Here is a 22,201-nt window from a genome sequence, read left to right as displayed (position 1 = left end):
TGTAGAGTTTACCTAGTTTAAAGTGTGTTTTTTTTTTCTGTTGTGTTTAGAATATATTGCTTAAAAGATAGTTTATCATTGACAGTAATTCCTAGTAATTTTGCTGATGTTACTACTTCAATTTTGGTCCTGTTATGGGAGTAAATAGTAAAATCATGTGTAGGTGGCTTAGATGAAAACGGTAGTAGTTTAGATTTTTGGGGGATTTAAAAGACGTTGTGCTTCATTTAGCCAGACTTCTATGTTTGTAAAGGCCTTTTGTGTTATTTTTCCTTTTGTGTTATTTTTTGGTGGTTGAAAAAGTTATTTGAGGAGGATATAATAGTAGAATCATCAGCATGTTGGATGACTGAGCTTTGAGCAGAGATAGTATGAAGATAATTTACGGACACATTAAACAGCAAAGGTCCAAAATAGACCCCCGTGGGACACCTGTTTTATTTACTATGTATCCAGATTGGTTATTTTGCTATTTAACAGACTGTTGTCTGTTATTCAGGTAGATAGAGAACCAGGTAAGGATATGTTGGGAGCAGCCTAAGTTTGCAAGTTGATGGATTAGTTTAGTATGTGATACTGTGTTGAATGCTTTGGAGAGGTCAAGTAAGAGTACAGATGTTACTAGACCAGTGTCTAAAGCCTTGTTCACAGCATCAGTAAAAGATAAGAGGGCTGTTCTAGTACTTTGTGCAGGCCAAAAACCATGCTGGGTAGGTGCAAGGAGATTATTATTATCACAGAGGTGTTTTAGTAGCTGACTTTGTATACATTTTCCAATATTCTGGATAATGGAGAGAGAATGGAAATGGGATGATAGTTAATCAGATCGTTAGTGGTTCTGTTTTGTGCAATGGGCTTATAATGGATTTTTTCCAAATTTGAGGGATTATAATACTGACAGGGTAAGCTATTGCCTTGTCACCAGGGTTCAGATGCTCAGAGGGGAGGTTGTCAGCAAATAAGGAACAAGGTTTTAGTTGATTTAGTAACTTGAATACTAGGGAGGGAGGGAGGTACGGGTTTTAGAGAAAAGGTTGGAATTGTTGGGGTGTTATCTATCTCATTGCAAACTGATGGGTGTATGCTGGGATCATTCTGGTTTGAGTTTGTGGTGATTCTCTTATTGTTTGGGGGTGTCATCTGTTTTGAGTTGGGGTTTGCTGACTAGCTTAGTGATGCTTTCTATGAAATGGGAGTTAAAAATATGGACTATTTGTTGTGGGGCCATGTCAGAAAAGGGAAATGGGTTTAAGTTCATAGGGTCATAGGTAGGTACTAGGCTATCGGCATGAGGGCCTACGTAAGCATTGCCAACAAGGTTCCCTGGCTTACCCCACCCAAGAAAGTTATTTCCCTGTGCCACTGTCGAGCAGAGCCACAGAAGTGATCCCTGGAGTGTATTTCCTATTTCTCATCCACTCATCAAGATTTTTCTTGAAGAATGCTAATGAAGAACATTGCTTTACATAGATGGGTAGCCTGTTCCAGAGTATGGGAAGTCTCTGGGATAGGAATCTATCCCTCCAGCATGACCTGTTTATTGTGGTGACAAGGTTTAGGTCCCTGGAGCGTGTAGCTCGGAGGGATTGGGATTTCTTTAGGTGTAGCATGTCCAACAGCTCTGGGTTTGACATAGCTTTATATGCTAGGCAGAGATCACCTCGGAGTAGGTGATATGCTACGGAGTAAAGCTGGAATTTTTTGAAAAAGGTCAGTTTGGAGGAGAGGAGAGAAGAGACTGATTTACAGAATTTTTTAGGGTTATTTCTTAAAATAGATAATTGTTGTGAGAAGTAGTTTCTTTTATCATTTTTTACTATTTCATTTTTGACTTATTACAAAGTTCTTTAAAGTTCATTTCGTTTAGTTAAGTTTTGTTTTTACTCCATTCTTTCCAGGCTTGGTGTGGTCTCTGGAACAGAATATTTGTTTAGTTGGTTTGGTAAGCCAGGGTGCATGGTTGCGTTTTGTTCTTTTGTATCACAGTGATGCTAAAGTGTTTAGGGTATTTAGGAAGATCTCATTAAAATAGTGTACAGTGTCTTCTAGTGGTCAGGATTTTAGAGGGGACCAATTATGTGCATTTAGAGCATTGTTAAAGGCTATTTGGTTAAAATCGGTTAGGTTCCTGGATGCTCTATATGAGTGAGATTTTATGCTCGTGTAAGGACAAGCAGATGGTCACCGAGAATATTAAGCAGGGTACTAGTGTTAGAGTATTTTTGTGGATCTGTGACAAGGATCCAGTCTAGGGTAGATTCTGGATGATTGTGTAATATTCGTGTTGGGGTTGTGACTAGTTGCGTAAACCTATATAGGTTTATACAGTTAGCAGGAGAGTTTAAAGTCAGATTTTGCCAATTGATGTTAGTATCTCCTAGAATAATTATGTCATTAGATACAGTTTGAGTAGTCTAGGCTGGGAAATTTTCTATAGTTGGTATATTATGGCCAGGAGGAATGTATATTACTGTTATGCACACCTTTTTAGTATTGTTAATTTGTAATTATGTCTATAGTAATTTCATATTGCTGAAAATTGGGACAGGTTTGGGAAAGGAAGTGATGGTTAAATGGTTACAGTAGATTATAGCTATACCACCATTTTTCTTTGTTAGTCTATCTTTTCGGTGGATAAGGTAGACATTTGTTACTATTTCAGTGTCTTCTATATGAGGCTTTACCCATGTTTCTGTGATGGCTACTATGTTAGGGTGTATTGAGAGAGCCAACTATGAAATTCAGTTATTTTATTACAGATACTCCCTGTGTTGATTGTTACTATAGTAAGATTCCTCAAGGAAGGAGAGGGAAACTGATTAGTAATAAGAGAGGGGAAGGGCCAGGGTTTCGTTGAATATCACCGCTTTGAGATAACAGTTGGATTGGAAATATTATGTGTGCAAAGCAGAACAACTTATTAAGTGGTTTCAGTAAAGTATTGTAGGTTAGTTTGCGTTTATTATTAATGGGGATAAGTCTAAGTTTATGGCGCAGTATGTTGTAACAAGTGAATACTGTTGGGGAGATGTTTGGGAAGCTTGTTACGTTGGGTATTGTTCTTATATATGGGTGGGAGATTTTGAAGGAAATGTACATTTTGTATTGTAGAGAGAAGTCACTTGGGTTAGTGAGAGGAGAGAAATAGTGAGAGGAGATGAAGAATGTTAGCTGTATGATGTTGGACAATATGTAGAGTAAGTTGATATGGTATAAGATACTGATTACAGAAGGGAGCCTTTAAGGTGAAATGTGTGAGGGTTGTGGGTGTGGTTTTAGAGTAGCTGATTGGATGCATGAGTTAGTGTGAGTGGTCTAGACAGTATAAACCTAAGGAAGATGGGTTGGGTTGGAATGGGGGGTAGGGTAGGGGTGTGGAGTGAGCCCGAGTGTAGCCACGGCAAATGGAGCAGGTTGGGCCTGAGTATAAGATAGGTCTCACAGAAACAAGCAGTAAGATATATTCAGTTGCGAGATTCGAAGTGAGGGATAGCTGGAGAGATCAAGTGACTTAGTATTGTGTGCTTTAAGTTGGGTTAGAGTTTAAAAGTGGTTGTTCAAGATATATGTAGTGAGTAGTAGCAAGACACTTCGGTAGAAAAGGCGAAAGAGACAAGAAAAGAAAAACAGGGGTTAGAGTATTATGGGAAGATATGAGAGAGGGAGGAACAGAGCAAAGAAAAAAGGGTGGGAATTAGAGGGAACTGTGGCGCTGTAGCTGCCTGGCAATGTGTAGAACAGACTAGAGCTTGGTGGTTACACTGGGTTTAAAGAAGTGCAAAACACCTACGCAGTTTAGGCTTATGATGTCAGGGTTGGTTATAGGAAAGTCATTTGTTCATATAGATCATGGTTCACTGTGCACTGTTTATATGGACATCTAAAGCCTTCCATTTCTCAATCTATGAAAAATGGAGAGAAATGATTGGTTAGAAAGCAGTAGGTGCAGTTAACAATGCAGTAAGATATCATGAGACATACAGACAGAAGGGTGGGGAGAAGCTGAAGTTAGTACTGTACTTTTGGCTTGTAAAAGGTGCACTTCTATCAGTAGTCATAGCAAAAACAAAAGTGTTGGAGTCTGTTAAGTACTGTAGAGATGTTAGCAGAGGAAATCACTAGTGCAGGAAACAGAAATATGTGGTCATAATATTTTCAAGAATATGCATTTTGTAAAACACTGTAAAGTGGTTGTTCAGTACAGAATAAATTACATCATAGAATCATCAGACCTTTTACATTTACTTAGCATTCAGTTAGAGTTTCCAAAATAGCTCTTCTTTTGTTCCTGTCCAGACTCGATTGTTATCCTGTAACAATATTCTTAAAGTTGTAAAGCACTATAGCAAGCAATCTAAATCGAACCGCCATACAATGCTGGTAATTGGCTCCTAAACAATACTCATTTCTCCATTCAAATTATTGATGTCATGCTTAGGTACAGTAAATTGCACAACAAACACCAGCATTGCATTTCAGCATAAGTACATTTGTAATCAATTTGCACTTCTGCCCAAACTGTAGATGCACAGCTTAGCTAACGCAACTTGCACAAATCTGGAAATCTAGACAAAGCCTAAAATAATAAGGGAAACAAAGACTCAAAATAAGAACAGATTTTAAATACTGCTTTTATAAACTTATAAATTTGCTAAAGTAACAGGATTTGCATTATCATGCATTTCCTGAAGGATATTAAGTCTGAAACTTTAATATATATCTTTATTAAGAGACTTCAGTCCTCTGTGATTTGCCAGAAAAAAACAGACACAGTTTCTGAGGAACACACCAAAAATATAAGGCAAAAAATTCTGTGAAAATATGTACAGGTGAGAGGTATGAACGACTCCAATGCCTTTGAGCTGGGCCATCAAGTTTACCCTTCAACTGCCCCAAGTAGCTACCTACATCATCTTATCATTGACAATTCGACCTAGTACTCAACCATCAGAATCATAAACATCCCTCTCAACGGTCCAGTCCTCAAAAAATGATGGGTTTTCCGGCAAAACAATTAAGATTGAAATCATTAAATAATGATATACATATGAGTTTCACATTTAATATCCTATAGAAAACGCACAAATCCTGTTATTCTAGGCTAGCACCTTTCTAAAACTAATACTTAAAAGTCTGACCCTAGTTTACGCACAAATCCTGTTATTCTAACACTTTTCTAAGATCAATACTTAAAATCTATTCATAGTTTTTGGGATGGGCTGGGTCGGCCGCCCACAATACTTTGGGCTTTGTCCAGATTTCTGGCGCTTACAGGTTGTGAGGCTCAGGCATGCGATATCTTGCTTAAGCGGAAACGGGAACGCAACAGAACTACAGAATCGAATGAATTCTGGGCAGCAGACCAGTACGAGTTGCAGTTGGACTACTATCCCCACGATGCACTGCGATGCACACGTCTCGTGAGGGTCAGGCGCTGGGCTAAGGTCACGTGGTGAGTGAGCTGAGGAGGTGCTGGCTCAGCTGTTGGGATGCTGGATTGAAAGTGTCAGGTTGACGGTGGTCGACATGGGAGATAATTGACTGCATCTATTTCTTGGTAGGTACCCTGTAGTGTTGTAGAGCATTTGTTGAGGATTGAGATGGTTTAAATTTTGTTGTTTTGGTAGTATGTGGTTAAGCATATGTATATATATATATATATATATATATATATATATATATATATATATATATATATATATATATAGAGCACTGATTTGGTTTGCAGAGCATTAATCCCCGTTTACTCGGTATTCTGGACAAACACCTTCTTCCTGCTGAGGTGACCGTCGTGCATGTGATGTTGTTTAGCTGAGAAACATCAGATGTGATTCGTAACGACTGTTAAATGCAGAAGCAGTCAAGGCATAAACGGGAATTATCATGATGGATATGATTGTGTTTTCTGCATGCAGAATGACAACAATTGATTAACGTGAGGCTGTTTCCTTCATTTGTTCTGCATAATTGCATTCTGAATGATTCAGACTTTGCTATCGTAGTCCATCCGAAGACAGGTTCTACTGGGGAACTCGCCCTGTTCAAACTGTTAAAATAATTTTGTCTGTATACTACCATTAAATCAGTATATCTGCCTCCACAGTACACGTTATGATGTGGATGTAAATAGTCATTATGTGTTGTTCCTTCTGAGGTGTTGGAGCGGAGTGTAAGTTTCTTTGGATTGAATGAGTATGCAGTACAAGAATTTAATTACAGTAAATGGAGCTGACAGGGTTAGTTAGAATGGTGTTTAGTCTAAAATACTTCTTTGCAGACTCAACTTGGCATTACAAAGTCATGTGATTGTAGGAGTTACAAAATAAGAGACCATTTACACCTTGCCAATACCCACACTTTTCCCGATTCTAGAATGGTAAAGTAGGTCAGGCAAGGAATTAATATTCAGATAGATATAAAATTCTCAGGGTCCCAACTGAAGACAGTGAGGATGTCATTTTGCATTATGTGTAATTTGATTTTTTTTTCAGAGGTGGGGTAAACCTTGGTTAATATACTAACCCTCCAGAGTGTTTATTGGTAGAGATTTAAATCATTAGATGTTCATCATATTGATCACTGAAGCAGTACCCTTGGGTATATGGGTTATATCCTGCCAGGGATATAACAGATGGCCAATTTCCAAAGCTTCAGGGCACCTTGCACATGTTCAACCTGTCAGACAGCTGAAGTTGAGCTTATTAAAAGACATGTTTGGGTTCCAGGCCCTTCAGAGCTTTACTGCCACCGAACAGCACACTCCTCTAAGGCTTTCAAGGATCGACAGTCGACTTGGTGCTGTTCATTTGCTGGGCAGATAAGTTTCCTTTGGGGGGGGGACTTTAATTTTCTAAATATTGTTTGTGATTTATCACTTCTGTCTTCAGAAAAGTTACTCTAAAGCTAGATGTTTTGTGTTTTAATGGACTGTCTTAAGACAGTATCGTACTTTTAAATGTGAGTGCTAATTTTTTCTTGTCTGTTTAAAAAGTTGTGTAAAGTAACTGAAAGCATATTTTTCTGTGGATAAATTGTGTTTATTTTACTTGTTTGGAGCTGGCAAGTTGTTTTAAAGTGTGTGTTTCTTTTTTTGTGCTTTATTGTGAAAAAAGTTTCTTTTAAAGACATGTAGTTTTACTGCCATTTGCTGCTGGTCTTCCCAAGGACAGATCACCATTTTTGGCTTGGTCATGGAACAAACTACTGGCCCCATGGTCGGTCCTTCTTCCAGTCACACACAAAAAAAAAAATAAGCAAACAACTTTAGCCACCATCAGTGGGCTAGCAGTTTGCCTCAGCTGCAGGTGGGTGACTCTTTGTTGTGGCCGTTTACTGTACCTCCGACCACTCATCTTTTACCATGGATCCCGCTGGTGTAACACCTACAGCCAGTATGGACCTCGGTTTAGCCACGTCCTCTGTGGCTGTTGAGGTCCCTTCACATGGCAGTGGAGAGCCACTCTTGTCGGTCCTTGGAAAGGGAACAGAGAAGGCTTCCTTGTTGTGTCAGTATGCTGTACCCATCTCTGGCAAGCTGTTGCTGCCATTACTAACCCTGGATTGTTCAGGAACTATTCTAAGGCTAACTTTCTACTATTAAGTGAGTACCTGGCAACATTTAAAGTTCCCATAAACCCTGAGAACACTGCTACCTACACAGAACTGTTCACAGAAACTCCTACACAAGTATGTTAATAGCTGCATAGACACAGCTGTATCCATTAGGAAGAAGTACAGAACTAACTCAAAAAACAAGCCACCGTGGTGAAATCATATAATCAGTAGTCTGTATAACAGAAGGAAGAATGTCATGGCAAAACCATCATTAAACTAAACAAACAACTCCGAGGACAGGTAGTCTACCAAAGGTAAATTTGGCCTTTAAGGTCAAGAACAACCACAGGGCCTTCTTTATGTATGACTGCAGCCTCAAGGGGAATATGCAGTTGTATGCAGAACTCATTGTTAATGGAGCCACCTGTACTGAGCCAGAAGATGTAGCAAATCTACTGGCAGACAAATTCATCTGTAATTTTATCCTTCTCTCTGCCTGCACAAAGGTGGAAAATCTACAGGTCCTGGAAACTACAAACCCATAAAATCTACCAGTCTCTTATGTAAAGCCACGGAAAGAGTTAATATGAGACTGATCAGTAATGAGATAGGAAACCTGCAGACACTGGACCCAGCCTAATTTGGTTTCATCAAGGGCAGGTCATGCGTACTTAGCTTGGAGGACTTCTTTGAGAGGGTCAATAAAGTAACAGATGAGGGCAAAATGGTTCACACTGCCTATCTTGATATGCCAAGGCATTTGACACGATGTCCCACTTGGGCATTGTTGACCAACTGAAGAGGTTAGGTATAAATCCGTATGTCACCCGGTGGATAGCCAGTTGGCTCACATACAGGACAGAGTCCACCTGTACAAAGAGGCCAGTCACAAGCAGAGTTCTTCAGGGATTGGTCCTGTGGCCGCTCCTTTTTGGCATGTACTTCTCTGAAGTCAAGGTCAGTGTCATGGGTCTTTGGCTCACTAAATTTGCAAATGATTGCAAATTAGGAGCAATCCTAAAATCCCCAACTGACACATGTTCTCCAGGAAGGGTTGATAAGGGCAAATAACTTCTGTCAGAGCCATGTTACCAAAACTAAATGCCAATAAATGCATAATAGTATCCTTCCACCCCTGATAACTATCCTTGACAACATACCCATAAGAGTTAACTCTGTAGTCAGGGACTTGAGGACACACATAGACAGTAATCCTGTTTTTGACCATCACGTGTACAGTAATGAGAAATTTGTTGTATGCTGTGCAACTTGTAAACAAAGCTATAGCATGTAGGTCCATGGAGGTCACAGCACAGTAGATAGAGTTGACACCTGACAGCAAGAGGCTGTGCAAACCTTGGATCAAGATGAATATCACTGTTGAAATGACACTCTGACCCCATGTGCAAAAAATGGGGGAAATGGGGGGGGGGTTGTGGATGGATGGATTCAGCATTCATCAAACCTGTCCTTAAGTGCAGTGCCCCCTTTGATATTTGCCTAACCAAGCATATCCAACAGTTGGAACGTCCACAGAGGTTCTTCACTAAGAATACAGGGCATAAGTAACATGTTCTCTACAGACCACCTCAAGGCCCTATCACAGTATTCTGTCTCCTAAGGGCTGTTGAAGGGAGATTTATGCCTGGCATACAAGGCATTGTCAGAACCAACCCTGATGGATCTCCTGCATATCTACAAAACAAACAGCACCAGAGTTACCTATTCTAAAGACTTAAGCCTTGCTTGTGATATATGTAGGACTTGCAGGAGAGACAAGTATGTATCCCAGAGACTACCTCTTTTCTGGAACAGGCTTTCCTTCCATGTGAAACAGAGTTCCACCCTAACCCAATTCAAGTGTAACTTGGAAAACTAGATGAGGGAACAGGAAATTTATTGCTGGTTTAGCACCTCAAATGATGGACACAGGCATCCTGTAAATGGTTCATCTCCCAAGCCCCTCTTTGTAAATATTTCATCTCCCAAGCCTCTACTTACACTTATCAAGTGTACCAGAAATTGTCAGATTTAGGATGCATGGCTAGGCTTAAAAAGATCTTTGGAGTCGTTAGCCTAGTACACACTTGTGAACCTGTGGACAAGTTGTTGCAGACAGTACCACATGGATGTGAAACAATTATCAAGTGGGGGAACTAGGTTGTACACCCTTTTCAGACTAACCATGTTCGCTTGGGATATAGCATCACAGTCAGCACAGTGTTATTCTGCAGTTGTGCTACATGCTTTTGGACTTTTATCATGACCGTATGATATTCTTATATCCTCTGAGAGAGTTTTGACCACTTCCAGTTGTGCTTTTAGCTCCTCATCCAATGAACTATATAGTTTTTAAATAATCCACAAAAAGGAGATAAGTCTTTATACTTTGTTGTTGTCTTGCAGCCAAATTGTGATCATGATCTAATTTAAATAGACAGCCTAATAGGATAAGGGCAAGACAAAAGATCAGCAGTGACAACATTCACACCCTGGAATATCCTCCTTTGAATTTTTATCCCAGGGATAATTGTACTTTATCATGGCTTAGCTGCAAACTGGTTTGCCACTGTTTCATGGTCATTGCAGTGTAATTGATCAGTGTGAGGTGTATCGTATACATCTGTAAGCACTCTTTTATCCAGCAGTACCGTTCAGCATTTCAACCAGTCTTTATTGGTGATCCCCAAGGGTCAGTACTCTGCCCCCTTCTATTTAACATTTTTATAAATAAAATTCACACTGCTATAACACTTGCTACACTCATACGGTACGCCAATGATTCAACCCGTATTTACTTTGCCCTATCCATAACCAAATTATGGGAACTCACTCAAAAATCTTTCATTGACCTTTAAATATGGCTAAAAAATTCTGACTTTATGCTTAATGACAGCAAACAAGCTTATGCTGTTGACTCTAAAACGACACCTAACCAGAAACACATACTTCATATTACTTCACCATCAGCAATACATTAGACGTTGTTTATTGTGTATCATAATTTGTTACATCTACCTAGGTAAAGTAAAGTAAATATACATCGCTTTAAGCAAATCCTATATTATCCATTGTTTGTAAATGCTTTACCAGTAATATGTACTTTCAGCTATCATTTTTATGTACAATTTGTGTTCCTTTGTACTTGCACCTGCTGTACGAGTTTTATCGTATGTTTTTTGTTTTGTATCTATTGGGACTTTTCCCCCAGGCCTCCTCTGAAAATGGGCATCTGCCCAGTCGGGCTATCCCGGTAAACAAATGTCAAATAAATAAAGATAAAAAAATAACACATGAATAGAATCTGTAAGCCAAACTAAAGTACTTGGAGTTGTAATAGGTGACAGTCTCAAATTTGATCACCATATACTTCATTCCATCGAGAAAACTAGGAAAAAATTTGTCTCCCTCTATAGGGTGAAACACTACCTGATAGGTCAAGCAATGATTACCTTTGCAGCATCATACCTCCTTCCTTCTCTATTATATGCTTCCCCCATTCTTATAGAGTAAAATCCCATGAGTGGAGGAACTCCCTGGTCAGCCTCAGTAAGAAGCTGAGATCCCTTATAAGATCTTCCAAAGCTAGCTATGAAAACAAAATCGCCACTAATTCTGAGGACAACCACAAAGCATTCTATAGCTGTGTCAAGAATCTCGATGGCAACACCCAGATCTGCTCTGTGTTACAGCACAACGGCACAAAAATTACAGAACCAACTGATATTGCCAACATCTTGGCAGATAGGCTCAGTACTAACTTTACTCCCCCCTCACCCCCTAAAGGGCCCATATCTATACAGGAAGAATGCAGAGTCCCCTGTAATCACAACTACACAGGTAAAAGCTCTACTCTCTAAAGCCAAAAACACAGCATCCATGGGACTGGACAACATCCCAGGCTGCGTTTTACATGACCTTCAGAACGAACTGGCTCCCCACTTAAGCACCATGTTCAATAATAGCCTCGCATCAGGCTTTGTGCCCACTGAATGGCGCACAGCAACAGTTATCCCACTCCACAAAGGGGGAGCCACCACTGATCCTGGGAACTGTCGACCTGTTAGCCTGACGAACCTGGTCTGCAAGGCCATGGAACGTATCATCATGGAACTCATTAACAAAGACATTGCTAACCTTCAAACTCTGGATCCCACCCAGTTCGGGTTTGTGAAAGGCAGATCATGCCTCCTGAACCTGATCAACTTCTTTGAGGCAATCACCAAAGCCGTAGATGAGGGTAAGGTGGTTCACACAGCCTGTCTTGACCTCGTTAAGGCTTTCAACGCCATCCCCCATTCTGGAATTATACCTAAACTCACTAAACTAGGTATAAATCCCTACGTCACAAGATGGGTTGCCAACTGGCTCACTGACAGAACCCACACTGTAAAAGTTGCAGACTCCAAATCTGACCTCAAAGCAGTGACAAGTGGAGTACCACAGGGTTCTGTCCTGGGACCTCTCCTGTTTGGTATCTACTTCTCTGAAGTACAGGCTAACACAGAAGGCCTCTGGCTAACGAAGTTTGCAGATGACTGCAAACTAGGAGCCATAGTCAAGTCCCCAAATGATGTGGACATCCTACAGAAGGGACTCGCGGAGACAGATGCCTGGTGTCAGAGCCATGGTCTCAAGCTCAGTGCCAGAAAGTGCAGTGTCATCCCCTTTGGTAAAAACTCTGTACCCATGAACTACCACATAGGCAACAATCTACTTAACACCGAATATGTGATAAGAGACCTTGGGACCCAGGTGGACAGTAGTCTCTCCTCTGATGGTCACATCGCCGCAGTAGTCAGGAAGTCCTTCTACGTGGCACACCTCATCATAAAAGGGTTCTCATCCAGGAAAAAAAGAGGTCATTGTTCCTCTCTACTCGACACTCATTAGACCCATTATAGAGGACAACGCCCCTTTTGGAATGTACCTCATAAGACATCTGCAGCAGCTGGAAAGTGCATAGAAGTATCTCACAAAGAGGATTACTGGCCTCAAATCAGATGCCCTACACTGACAATCTCAAAAAACTCCAGCTTTACTCCATAGCATATCTCCTACTCTGAAGTGATCTCGGCCTAACATATAAAGCTACGTCAAACTCAGAGCTCTTGGACATGCTACACCTAAAGAAATCCCAATCCCTCCGAGCTACACACTCTAGGGACCTAAACCTTGTCACCATAATAAACAGGGCATGCTGGAGGGATAGATTCCTGTCCCAGAGACTTCCCATACCATAGGCTACCCATCTATGTCAAGCAAAGGTCTTCATTAGCACTCTTCAAGAAAAATTGTGATGAGTGGATGGGAAATAGGAAATACATCACTGGGATCACTTCTGTGTCTCTGCTTGACAGTGGCACAGGAAAATAAATTTCTTGGGTGGTATAAGCCAGGGAACCTTGTTGGCTAGGCTTATCTAGGCCCTTGGGCCGATAGCGTAGTACCTACATGAACAAATATCAATACTATATAGCCACCTGCTACTACAAAATAGTGAAGTTTGCAACCATCCACCATATAAAACACACCACTGCCTTGCATTAAAACAATTAAACTGGCTTAAACTTCCAAGCCAATGATACACTCACAACTAAATGATGCCCGCAATCTATTATACTCTCTAGCAGTATGGTCTTACTATGTATCAGCAAGACATTCAACACTACTGGAAGCTGTGCTTATTCCTGTTATGTGTCAAAAGTCTGGAATGAAACTCCCTCACAGATGCAACAAATAGAAAACTTAAATAGTTTCAAAACTTAGCTTAAACAGCACCTGTAAAAAAGATGGCTCTGTTCTTTCTGCTCACCTGGGTAGCTTTACTCGGATTACTTTTCTCCAACTTTTACAGCCACTTTGTTTCCCAACCTTTTGCACGTTATCTTTCCTCCTCATACTGCAGTAATTTCCTAAACTCTTACTTTTCCTTCTTTTCTCACACCCCATCCTAACTACAATTCCTCCTCTGTCAATTTATCCTCCTGGTCATTTCCGTGATTTCTCCTTTCATATCTCTCTCATCAGTTTTTAAGCTACATTACTATTTGTCTGTCTGTAAATTATTACTAATCTCAAAAACAGTCCAGTTTTTGTTCTTTCCCTGTAGCCATAATGAGATAAATACATTAACAGTTATTGTATATTATTTTTCTGTTCAATAATTAGGCAATATATGTTAATTTTGCTAGTTCTTTTGTGTTTAAAATGGTACGTTCATGTAAGAAATATTTACAAATCATGTATCTAAGCTCATGTAAGGTGTTTTACCCATCAGTTATAAATGTGCATCACATGCAACTTAAATGTCAAGCTTTTATTCCTGAGCCTCCGCTGAAAATGGGTTTTAAGAAATGGGGTGGATGTCTGGCAATCTGAACCCTCCCATGAAAATGAGATCTTGACTAACATTTGTTCTACTAAGAACATTTGTATGATGAAATCCAAGAAAGGAAGTGGTCTGGTTGTTATGAATGTTTTTGACTACTTGTGTAAAATGATGGATATATTAAATAATGGATTTTATGAAGAAGTTTCTAAAAATCAAGTAAATATTGCTCATGGTAGAATTGGTTATACAGTACTTTACATGATGTTCTTATACAAGGGGAAATAAACCAGAAAAATTCAAATTTATGGAAGTGAATAAGACTCCTTATTCCTTCCATATTTGGTACTCCCACGATACATAAAAATGTATACAGTGTACTCCTTAGGCCTGTTGTTGATGGGGGGGGGGGGAGTCAAAAACCTGCCCCATTATAAGTTTATTGATTATAATTTTAATTTAATACTCTTACAGTATAGAGAGCCATTTCTAAACAAAAGAAATAGCATGCCATTTCTAATGAAATTTGTTTTTACTAATGTTTTTTCCCCTTTCATTCTTCTAAGTAAAATTGATGGAAGCCTACATACTCTTGTAATATTTTTACTCTTAAAATATTTCAGTTTACTTGTATAATTTTTTAACTAAGTTAATTTCAAATATTTTATGTGGAGTTATTTTTAGAATTATGTTTTTCAGTGTCATGTGATTTTGTAGATCTTTAAAGTGAAGGTTTATGATGTGAAGGTGTTCTAAAGAAGTCGTTAAGGATGAACAGTTATTTAAAATTTGTTTTGAGTTTCGGGTCTGCTTTTTGGGTGCTTAACGTTTAGCTGTGGGAGCAGGTGGGGTCAAGCTAAAGTAATGCATCCTTGATCTGAAGAGGCACATCAAAGAAACACAGCAAACATGGACTTTGAAAAGCGAATTTATTTGCACTTTTTAAGTCTTGCTGCTTTTTCACTGAAAACAGTTTCATAGTCAGTATGCTTTCAGTTTTTTTCATATGTTTTACACACTGCGAGAGTTCTAACACCTAACTTTTATGAAAGGAGTAAATAAACATTTACATTTAAACTCTGCATAATTGTGTGTTCTGCATGTTTTACTGAAAAACACTTGCAGGATTTATTCATTCTGTCACATATCTTTACTGAAATGAATGTCTTTTGTTGTAGTATATTACTACTTTACAGGGTAGATAGGTGCTTTTATCATTAACTGATTGTGTGAGGTCTGTGTTTAGAGAAAATTGATTGTGTAATATGTCAACAGAATGCAAGTTGATGACCATGTTATTGGAAAGAAATATGTAGACAAAACCCAGATAAATTTGCTAATGGAAGCTCAACACCTGTTGAGCACACGTGTGCTTTCATTCCCCTAACACATTTACACAACCTAAAATACACAAACACATACTTCAGACATAAGCGAACATCTGCAACCCAACCCTCTTCTCCCAAAACATGTATACTTAACTGTGAGATTGCACTTAACTTAGATTAAGTGTCACTCGGGCAACAAAGAGTTGTGCAAGCATCTGTCTTACACACCATCTTCCTGCTACAAACATTTCACACAGTCTGCTCTAAAGTCACCAAACATCCAGTTTCACCACAGCATTCTTCCAACCATTTATTTGGACATACAAAAATGACACCATACTTTTTGTCACAGGCCCAAAATCCAAGATGTACACTTGCATAAATTTGGCCATTCCTTCCAACACATTAATACCAGGCTATTGACCACTCACTGAAATACTACAGGTACATGTACACTGCATACATTCAGTCACTGACTCCATCCAGCAAGATCCGAAGCATAATACACATTCAGATCCTCACTTCAGTCCCAGTCTGCAAATTTCCTTGACACACTCCTCTTCAGATTAAGGATGCATTCCCCCAGTTGCTTCCTTTCATCTATCCTCATCTTCTCCCCCCCCCTTGTCCACTTATTGCCTTGAATTTCGACCCCCCCTACTCCTACCAGAGTTGCAATAACTTCATCTTCTACTGTCTAGTCTCTACTCCCCTAGCCAATTATTCCTCCTTTCCTAGTACTGTATGACATTTTCTCTTATTTTGAGCTCCATCTACAACTTCTGATATGGTTAGGCACACTTATTTGCCACTGTACCATTCGGTGTATTGGTATATACTTGTATATAACTTCTGATGTACTAATGACTACATCCTGGATTTGTTTGTATTGTCAGACTCTTGTGTCTGCTATTATACCACTCAAAGTGCTGTGGTATACGTCTGTAAATAACTTCTGATGTACAAATGTTTCCTCTTTGGATTTGTTTATACTGTTTTTGTGTACACTTCAGTTGTTATACTAGTTATATGGTTAGTTTATACAGTTTTGGATTTGTTATACTATTTGTTTGTACTAATTGTGGAGCTTTTCTCCCTGGGCCTCCACTGAAAAAGGGTTTTTGCTCAGTTGGACTAATCCAGTCAACAATTGTCAAATAAATAATGTATTCACACATCATTGTACTGTTTATTTTATTTTATTTATTTTACATTTGTTTACCGGGCTAGTCTAACTGGATATATTTCCATTTTCAGTAGAGGCCCAGGGAGAAAAGCTCCAGTAGTAAACAATTTGATTTTAAATTGGAAATTGCATTACAATACAAAACAATACCAAGATGTGAGTCATAGTTGTTACATAGTAAACAATAACAGTACAATAAAAATGCAGGAAGCATAATAAAAATAGAGATAAAAGTTGGTATTACATTAAATGAAGGTATTATACAGGTATATGTTAAAATATTTACACTAATGCCAGTCATAGAAGGTGATTATAGAATTATGAACTGATATGTTTTGTGATAGTCAGAAGAAAGAAATACATTAGTATGTTCGAGTGTGTTCACCAGTTCCAGCTCTGCAGCAAGAAGTATGGAATGAAGTATAGGAAATTTTGTAGGAGGTGGAGATAATGTTAGCAGAACTAGAGGGTTAGTCTGGGTTACTGCAGGGGCATAACCAGTGTGTCATGAGGTGAATTTTGAGTTTTTGTTTAGAGAGAGAGACAAGGAGGAAAGTGATGTTAAGTCATTGGGAAGTAGGTTCCAGTCTTTTCCCACTGTGTTAGAAAACAGGGAGTCACCAGCTATGTTGTTAGTCTTGGTAATGCTAGCTAGAAGTTTACTAGAAGAGCGTAGGGAGTTTAAGTTTTTATAGGGGATTATGAGGTCGGATAGTATTGGAGTGCTGTTGGGCTGTTAAAATATCTTATGGGCAATGGTTAGTTGGGAGATTTTCAGATGGTTTTCAAGTTCGAGCCAGCCTAGCTGTAGTAGATTTAGACAGTGGTGAGTTCTAAAGGGATTACCAGTGGCAAATCTAGCAATGCTGTTGTAGGCATGGGCCAATTTGGCAAGGTTATTCTTTTTGAGGTTTGTATATATGGGAGAGGCATAAAGAAGAGTTGAAATTAAATGGGAGTTTGCAATCTTGGTTTTGGCTATTGGAGTTAAGAAAGTTTTGATTTGGTATAAGGAGCCTAACTTTCTATTGACAACTTTAATGGTATTATTTATGTGGATATCGAATGTCAGGTTATTATCAATAGTGAATCCTAACAACCTGGTGGTAGAGTCGGGGTGTATAGTTGTGGAATTATTGGAAATAACAGAGAAATCAATAGGGATGGACTTTCTGGTGGGTGTAAAGAGAAGGAGTTTGTTTGTTTTTTTTGCATTGAGAAGGAGGCAACGCTTTGTAAACCAAGTTTCAACTATGTTGAATACATTCTAAGTCAGTGAATGTAGTTCAGCAAGGGAGCTTGCTGAGCATATTAAAGTTGAATCATCAGCATATTGTATGCAAGTGGCTTTAGGGATTGCTAAATGGAGGTCGTTGATAAAAAGAGAAAAAAGAAGTGGGCCTAGAATAGAGCCCTGAGGGACTCCCAGAGTGACTGGTAGAAGGGATGATATATTATTTTCCCAGAGGACTGCTTGTTGTCTATTGGTTAGGTAGGATCTGAACCACTTAGTAGCCAGAGAATCCAGGGAAAAGGATTCAAGAATGTTGATAAGAAGGGTCTGATTTACCATGTCAAAAGCTTTTGAGAGGTCAATAAAGAGTGCAGATGAGATGTGGTGGTTGTTACGATTTCTATTTATAACATCTATAAAGGATAACAGGGTAGTAGTGGTACTATGAGATGGCCTAAAACCGTGCTGGCACTTGGCTATTGAGTTATTTTGAGTTAAATGGTTTAAAAGTTGATGTTGAATGCATTTTTCCATTATTTTTGCTAAGGGTGATAATAGGGCTATTGGCCTGTAGTTTGAGAAGTCGTTGGAGTTACCACCTTTGTGTAGGGGAATAATATGGGAGATTTTCCAAATGTCTGGAACGTTTCCCTCCTTAATGGTTCTGTTTATGAGGATGGATATGGGATAGGAAATTGCTTTGGCCGCTTTTTGGAGGTATTCTGAGGGTAGCAGCAGAAGGAGTACAAGGTTTAAGTTTTTGGATGAATTTGTAGATGAGAGTGGTGGAGACTGGCTGCATGTGGAAGATTGGATGAGTGTTGGGTAAGGAAGTGGGAAGGTTTGAGTAGTCTGGAGTAAGGTGACTAGCGAGTGCTTGTATGGTTTCTGTGAAAAAGGAATTTAAGGCATTGGCAGTTTGATGGGGGGTATCAGGATCAGCCTGATGTGGTGTTGGTGTACGAGAGTGTCCTGGAGAAAGGAGTTTATTGATACTAGACCAGAATTTCTGGGGGTTGTTTTGGCGATTTTCTTGTAGTTTACAGTAGTAGTTCTTTTTATCCATGAGTATAGCCTTTTTTGTACTATTTCTTAGTTGCTTAAAAATCTGTTCATTGGTAATGTTTTTGTTAGTTCTCCACTTAACTCAGGATTTATTTCTAAGTAGAATTTTTTGTCTGATATATATATATATATATATATATATATGTGTGTGTGTGTATGTATGTATGTATGTATATATATATATATATATATATATATATATATATATATATATATATATATATATACATGTATATATACATACATATACACACTTGATCAGTATATTTATTAATCTATCTTTGTTTAATAAAGTAATATAGTAGGAGTTTCCCTTTGTGTAAGGAGAAAAAAGTTTACAGTTTTTGCAATTACAAAATACTGAAGGCATTCACTTTACATACATATTTTAAAACATTATGGTATTTTAAATTGTGAATCAGGTATGTATGTATTTTTAAAATTGTATGTACAGTTTAGGATCTAGATTTGAAATGTCATAGTATGTACTGAAATTGAATATATACAATTACTAGAAAGAGAGTTTTATGTTGAGATGTTAAAAATATGTTCTGATTTTATGTCATTTAACTGTTATAAAAATTGAGTTTTCAGGAGTAAAGTAAATACAGTTTGTAGAGGAGGTTGTAATTTTGGATGTTGGTATGTTTGTTTTTATAAAGAATATTTGCATGCAGTGGAATATCATAAAGAGGTTCAGAGATGGAGATGTTAGGTGAGATAGGGTACAGGGAAAATATGGACATGTATGGGCTAGAGGAAGGTTGGCTATATGTGGGAAGGGAAAAGTACCTGAGTAATATTAAGTAAAATTCAAACATCCACTAACGATCAATGGAAAACAGACAGCCCAATCTGTATTCTTAATGCTTTCGTTGTATTTATTCCAAAAAGAACTTCTTCAGAAAAGCACCCTTAGGTAACTACTTAATTTAAATACAAAATCACACAAAATTGACTGACCAATGAAAAAGCATACTCAATTATGCCTATACAAGATGTAAAACTGTAACATGATGTGTATACACCATAAAAATTAAACCGTCAACAATGAAAAAAACAATAATGATAATAACGAACAAAATTAACTGTTTTAAAAGTCTTAACATTATAAGTTTAAAATCTTCTAGCTAATAAAAAGCACTTAATATTAATGGTATCATTTAAACCAGGCAAGCAATCAGCCTTTAGCCTGATCTGCCAAATGGCTTCCCTGCATTCCAAATGGTTCTTAAAATCACCACTAAATGGTGTGTCATCAACTTTTTCTAACACTGAAAAAATGAATTTCTTAAACAAAGGGCAATTAGTTGAATGCTTTGCCAAAGCGTTTAACTCATCTTTTTTCTTGATAGCCAAATTGTGTTCATAAATGCATTTATTTAAAGTATGTGTAGTCTTCCCGATGTAAAAATGTTCACATGAAACACACTGTGCTAAATAAACTATGTTAGTTGATTTACAGGTGCGATGACCATTTACTATAATGGTCTTATTGTTGTGTTTTAAACAAATGTTGGACATGCCACTTATAAATCTACACTGTTTACATTTGTTACATGGAAAAGTACCCGAAGGTAAATCACAAAATCTGTTTGTATTTTTTGCACCCCTTTCCAAAATCATCTTGATGTTGCTCACTTTTTTATATGAAAAAATAGGACTATTCCCAATTGTCCTGGCCAAATCAAAATTTCCTATTACTGTTTTCCAATTGTTGCAAATAATGTTTTTTATGTCAAACATTTCGTTAGTAATAGGTAAAGGAAAAGCAACCTGTATTGAACTACACTGTTAAAGGTGTCCTGTGAATTGACCGTGTTCGTAAAGTCAGAAACTCTCAAGATAGGAGTAGCCTTATTGTCTCAAGTTTAAAACTTCTTCGACGATCTAGTCTAACCAACCCACTGTATAACCTGTATCATTACAGCTGCGGTTCCTGAACTGGGCATCAACTTTAAAGAACAGATGTCTGGTATGATAGTTGGGGCTATACGGGAAGCCCTAGCAAGTCAATTTGGGAATCGGAGCACTTTTAGTGTTCATACAGGAAGTTCAAATGAAGATGCTGCACCGAATGGTAGCGCAACAGGTTCTAGCGCTGGGCGACCAGTGCTTTTTCTATGAACGGCAGCAATAATTCCAAAGAAAGTAATTTAAATATACTTCCAAATGGTATCATCAACATTCTAACAATTGACGACAATTCTAATCCGTTTTTACTGGTGACACACAAACTCAACGAGGACAAGTAAGTGAACTGGTTGACAGTTTAATGATATTCATGATTTGTGTAAACAAAATATTTTCAAATTGGAGAAACTAAGTATCAAATTGGTTTCTCTTCAATTGGAAGTTCATTATTTGCAAGAGAACACAAGGCTCAAGTGTGTACCTTTTGGGCTAAGAGTATGGAAGTTTCCCAATTGTGTTTCACAAGGAGACATGTTATTCGAGAAACTAGTAGATTTATTCAATCACACTGGTTTACAATTCATGGAATTTTTGATTGAACATTACAAATCTGAATTGGTTAATCTTAGGGCACAGTTGGAAAATTTGGATAGAGACATCAGGATTTCAGAAGCATTTAAAGATTGTGCTTCCTTATACCTGGGTATTGAAGCCAGAGTCAAGAGACATAGGGCATCCGTTATCGCAAGAAAACAGGGCAAACTACGTAGAGACATTGCAGCGCATGCTGCTCACAGGGCTTATTTGATAAAACCTTTTTCATCAAAATCTCAGCAAGACATTGATCCTACACATCAGGAGACTCCAAAGGTTTTGACTACCAACAAAGTAACAAACACAGCCAACCCTGGTGGTGTTTGTCAAGGTAATAAAGGGATCAACAGTAACATTAATAACAACAATTTAGAGTCGGTTGACACTGTCACTTCTGTTGTGACAGTAGTAGACTCCAATGTGAAAGGTCCTTTTTTGACAGACAGTTCAGGGACAAAAAGGACTCCGAAGTGGTCCAACAAACTTCAGACAAGGAACAAAGGCAAGATCAGAGACAAGAAGAAATATTAGAATTTTGTTTGAACATTTTAAATTTGACTGATACTGTCTTGTCACAAAACCTGATCTCTGTTCTCAAAAAAGGTTTTTCATTTATTCCTAACAATAGAGTAAACTTGGCACAATTAATTGTGGATTTTAAGTTATATGTTAGGAAATTGAATTTAAAATACGTTTTTGACAACACCAAGTTGGTAGATAGCATGTATAGGTCCACAAGAATTAAAAGTACATACAATCCGTTACTTAATTCAACTTTGTCTGTATTTAACAAACAGTGTGAGCAGGATTTTAGGAACATTATTAGTCTACCACACTACAAGTCAAACCTTTCAGAAGGGGAGATTGAGGCCGTTCAAATGATGGCTAAAAATAAAGATTGGCGCATCAAGAAGGCTGACAAAGGTGGGACCACAGTTGTAATGAGCTCTGTAGAATATGTTAAGGCTATGAAAATACTTCTTGCAGACAATTCA

At 38.2% G+C, this 22,201-nt stretch overlaps 1 protein-coding gene across 2 annotated transcripts in view; it reads left to right on the top strand.

Moving 5' to 3' along the window:
• Positions 1–5,450: 5,450 nt before the first annotated feature.
• SLC38A7 (solute carrier family 38 member 7) overlaps positions 5,451–22,201 on the top strand; it is a 456,284-nt gene continuing 439,533 nt past the window's right edge. For both annotated transcript variants that reach the window (XM_044081294.1, XM_044081293.1), the window contains exon 1: positions 5,451–5,557. The gene's annotated coding sequence lies outside the window, so the exon portion shown is untranslated. The remainder of the gene's footprint in view (positions 5,558–22,201) is intronic.

This window comes from Protopterus annectens, chromosome 8.part0 (assembly GCF_019279795.1).
Source record: "Protopterus annectens isolate FY-2018-M chromosome 8.part0, PAN1.0, whole genome shotgun sequence".
Classification (NCBI taxonomy): Eukaryota; Metazoa; Chordata; order Ceratodontiformes; family Protopteridae; genus Protopterus; species Protopterus annectens.
This window is presented reverse-complemented; position numbering and strand designations above follow the sequence as displayed.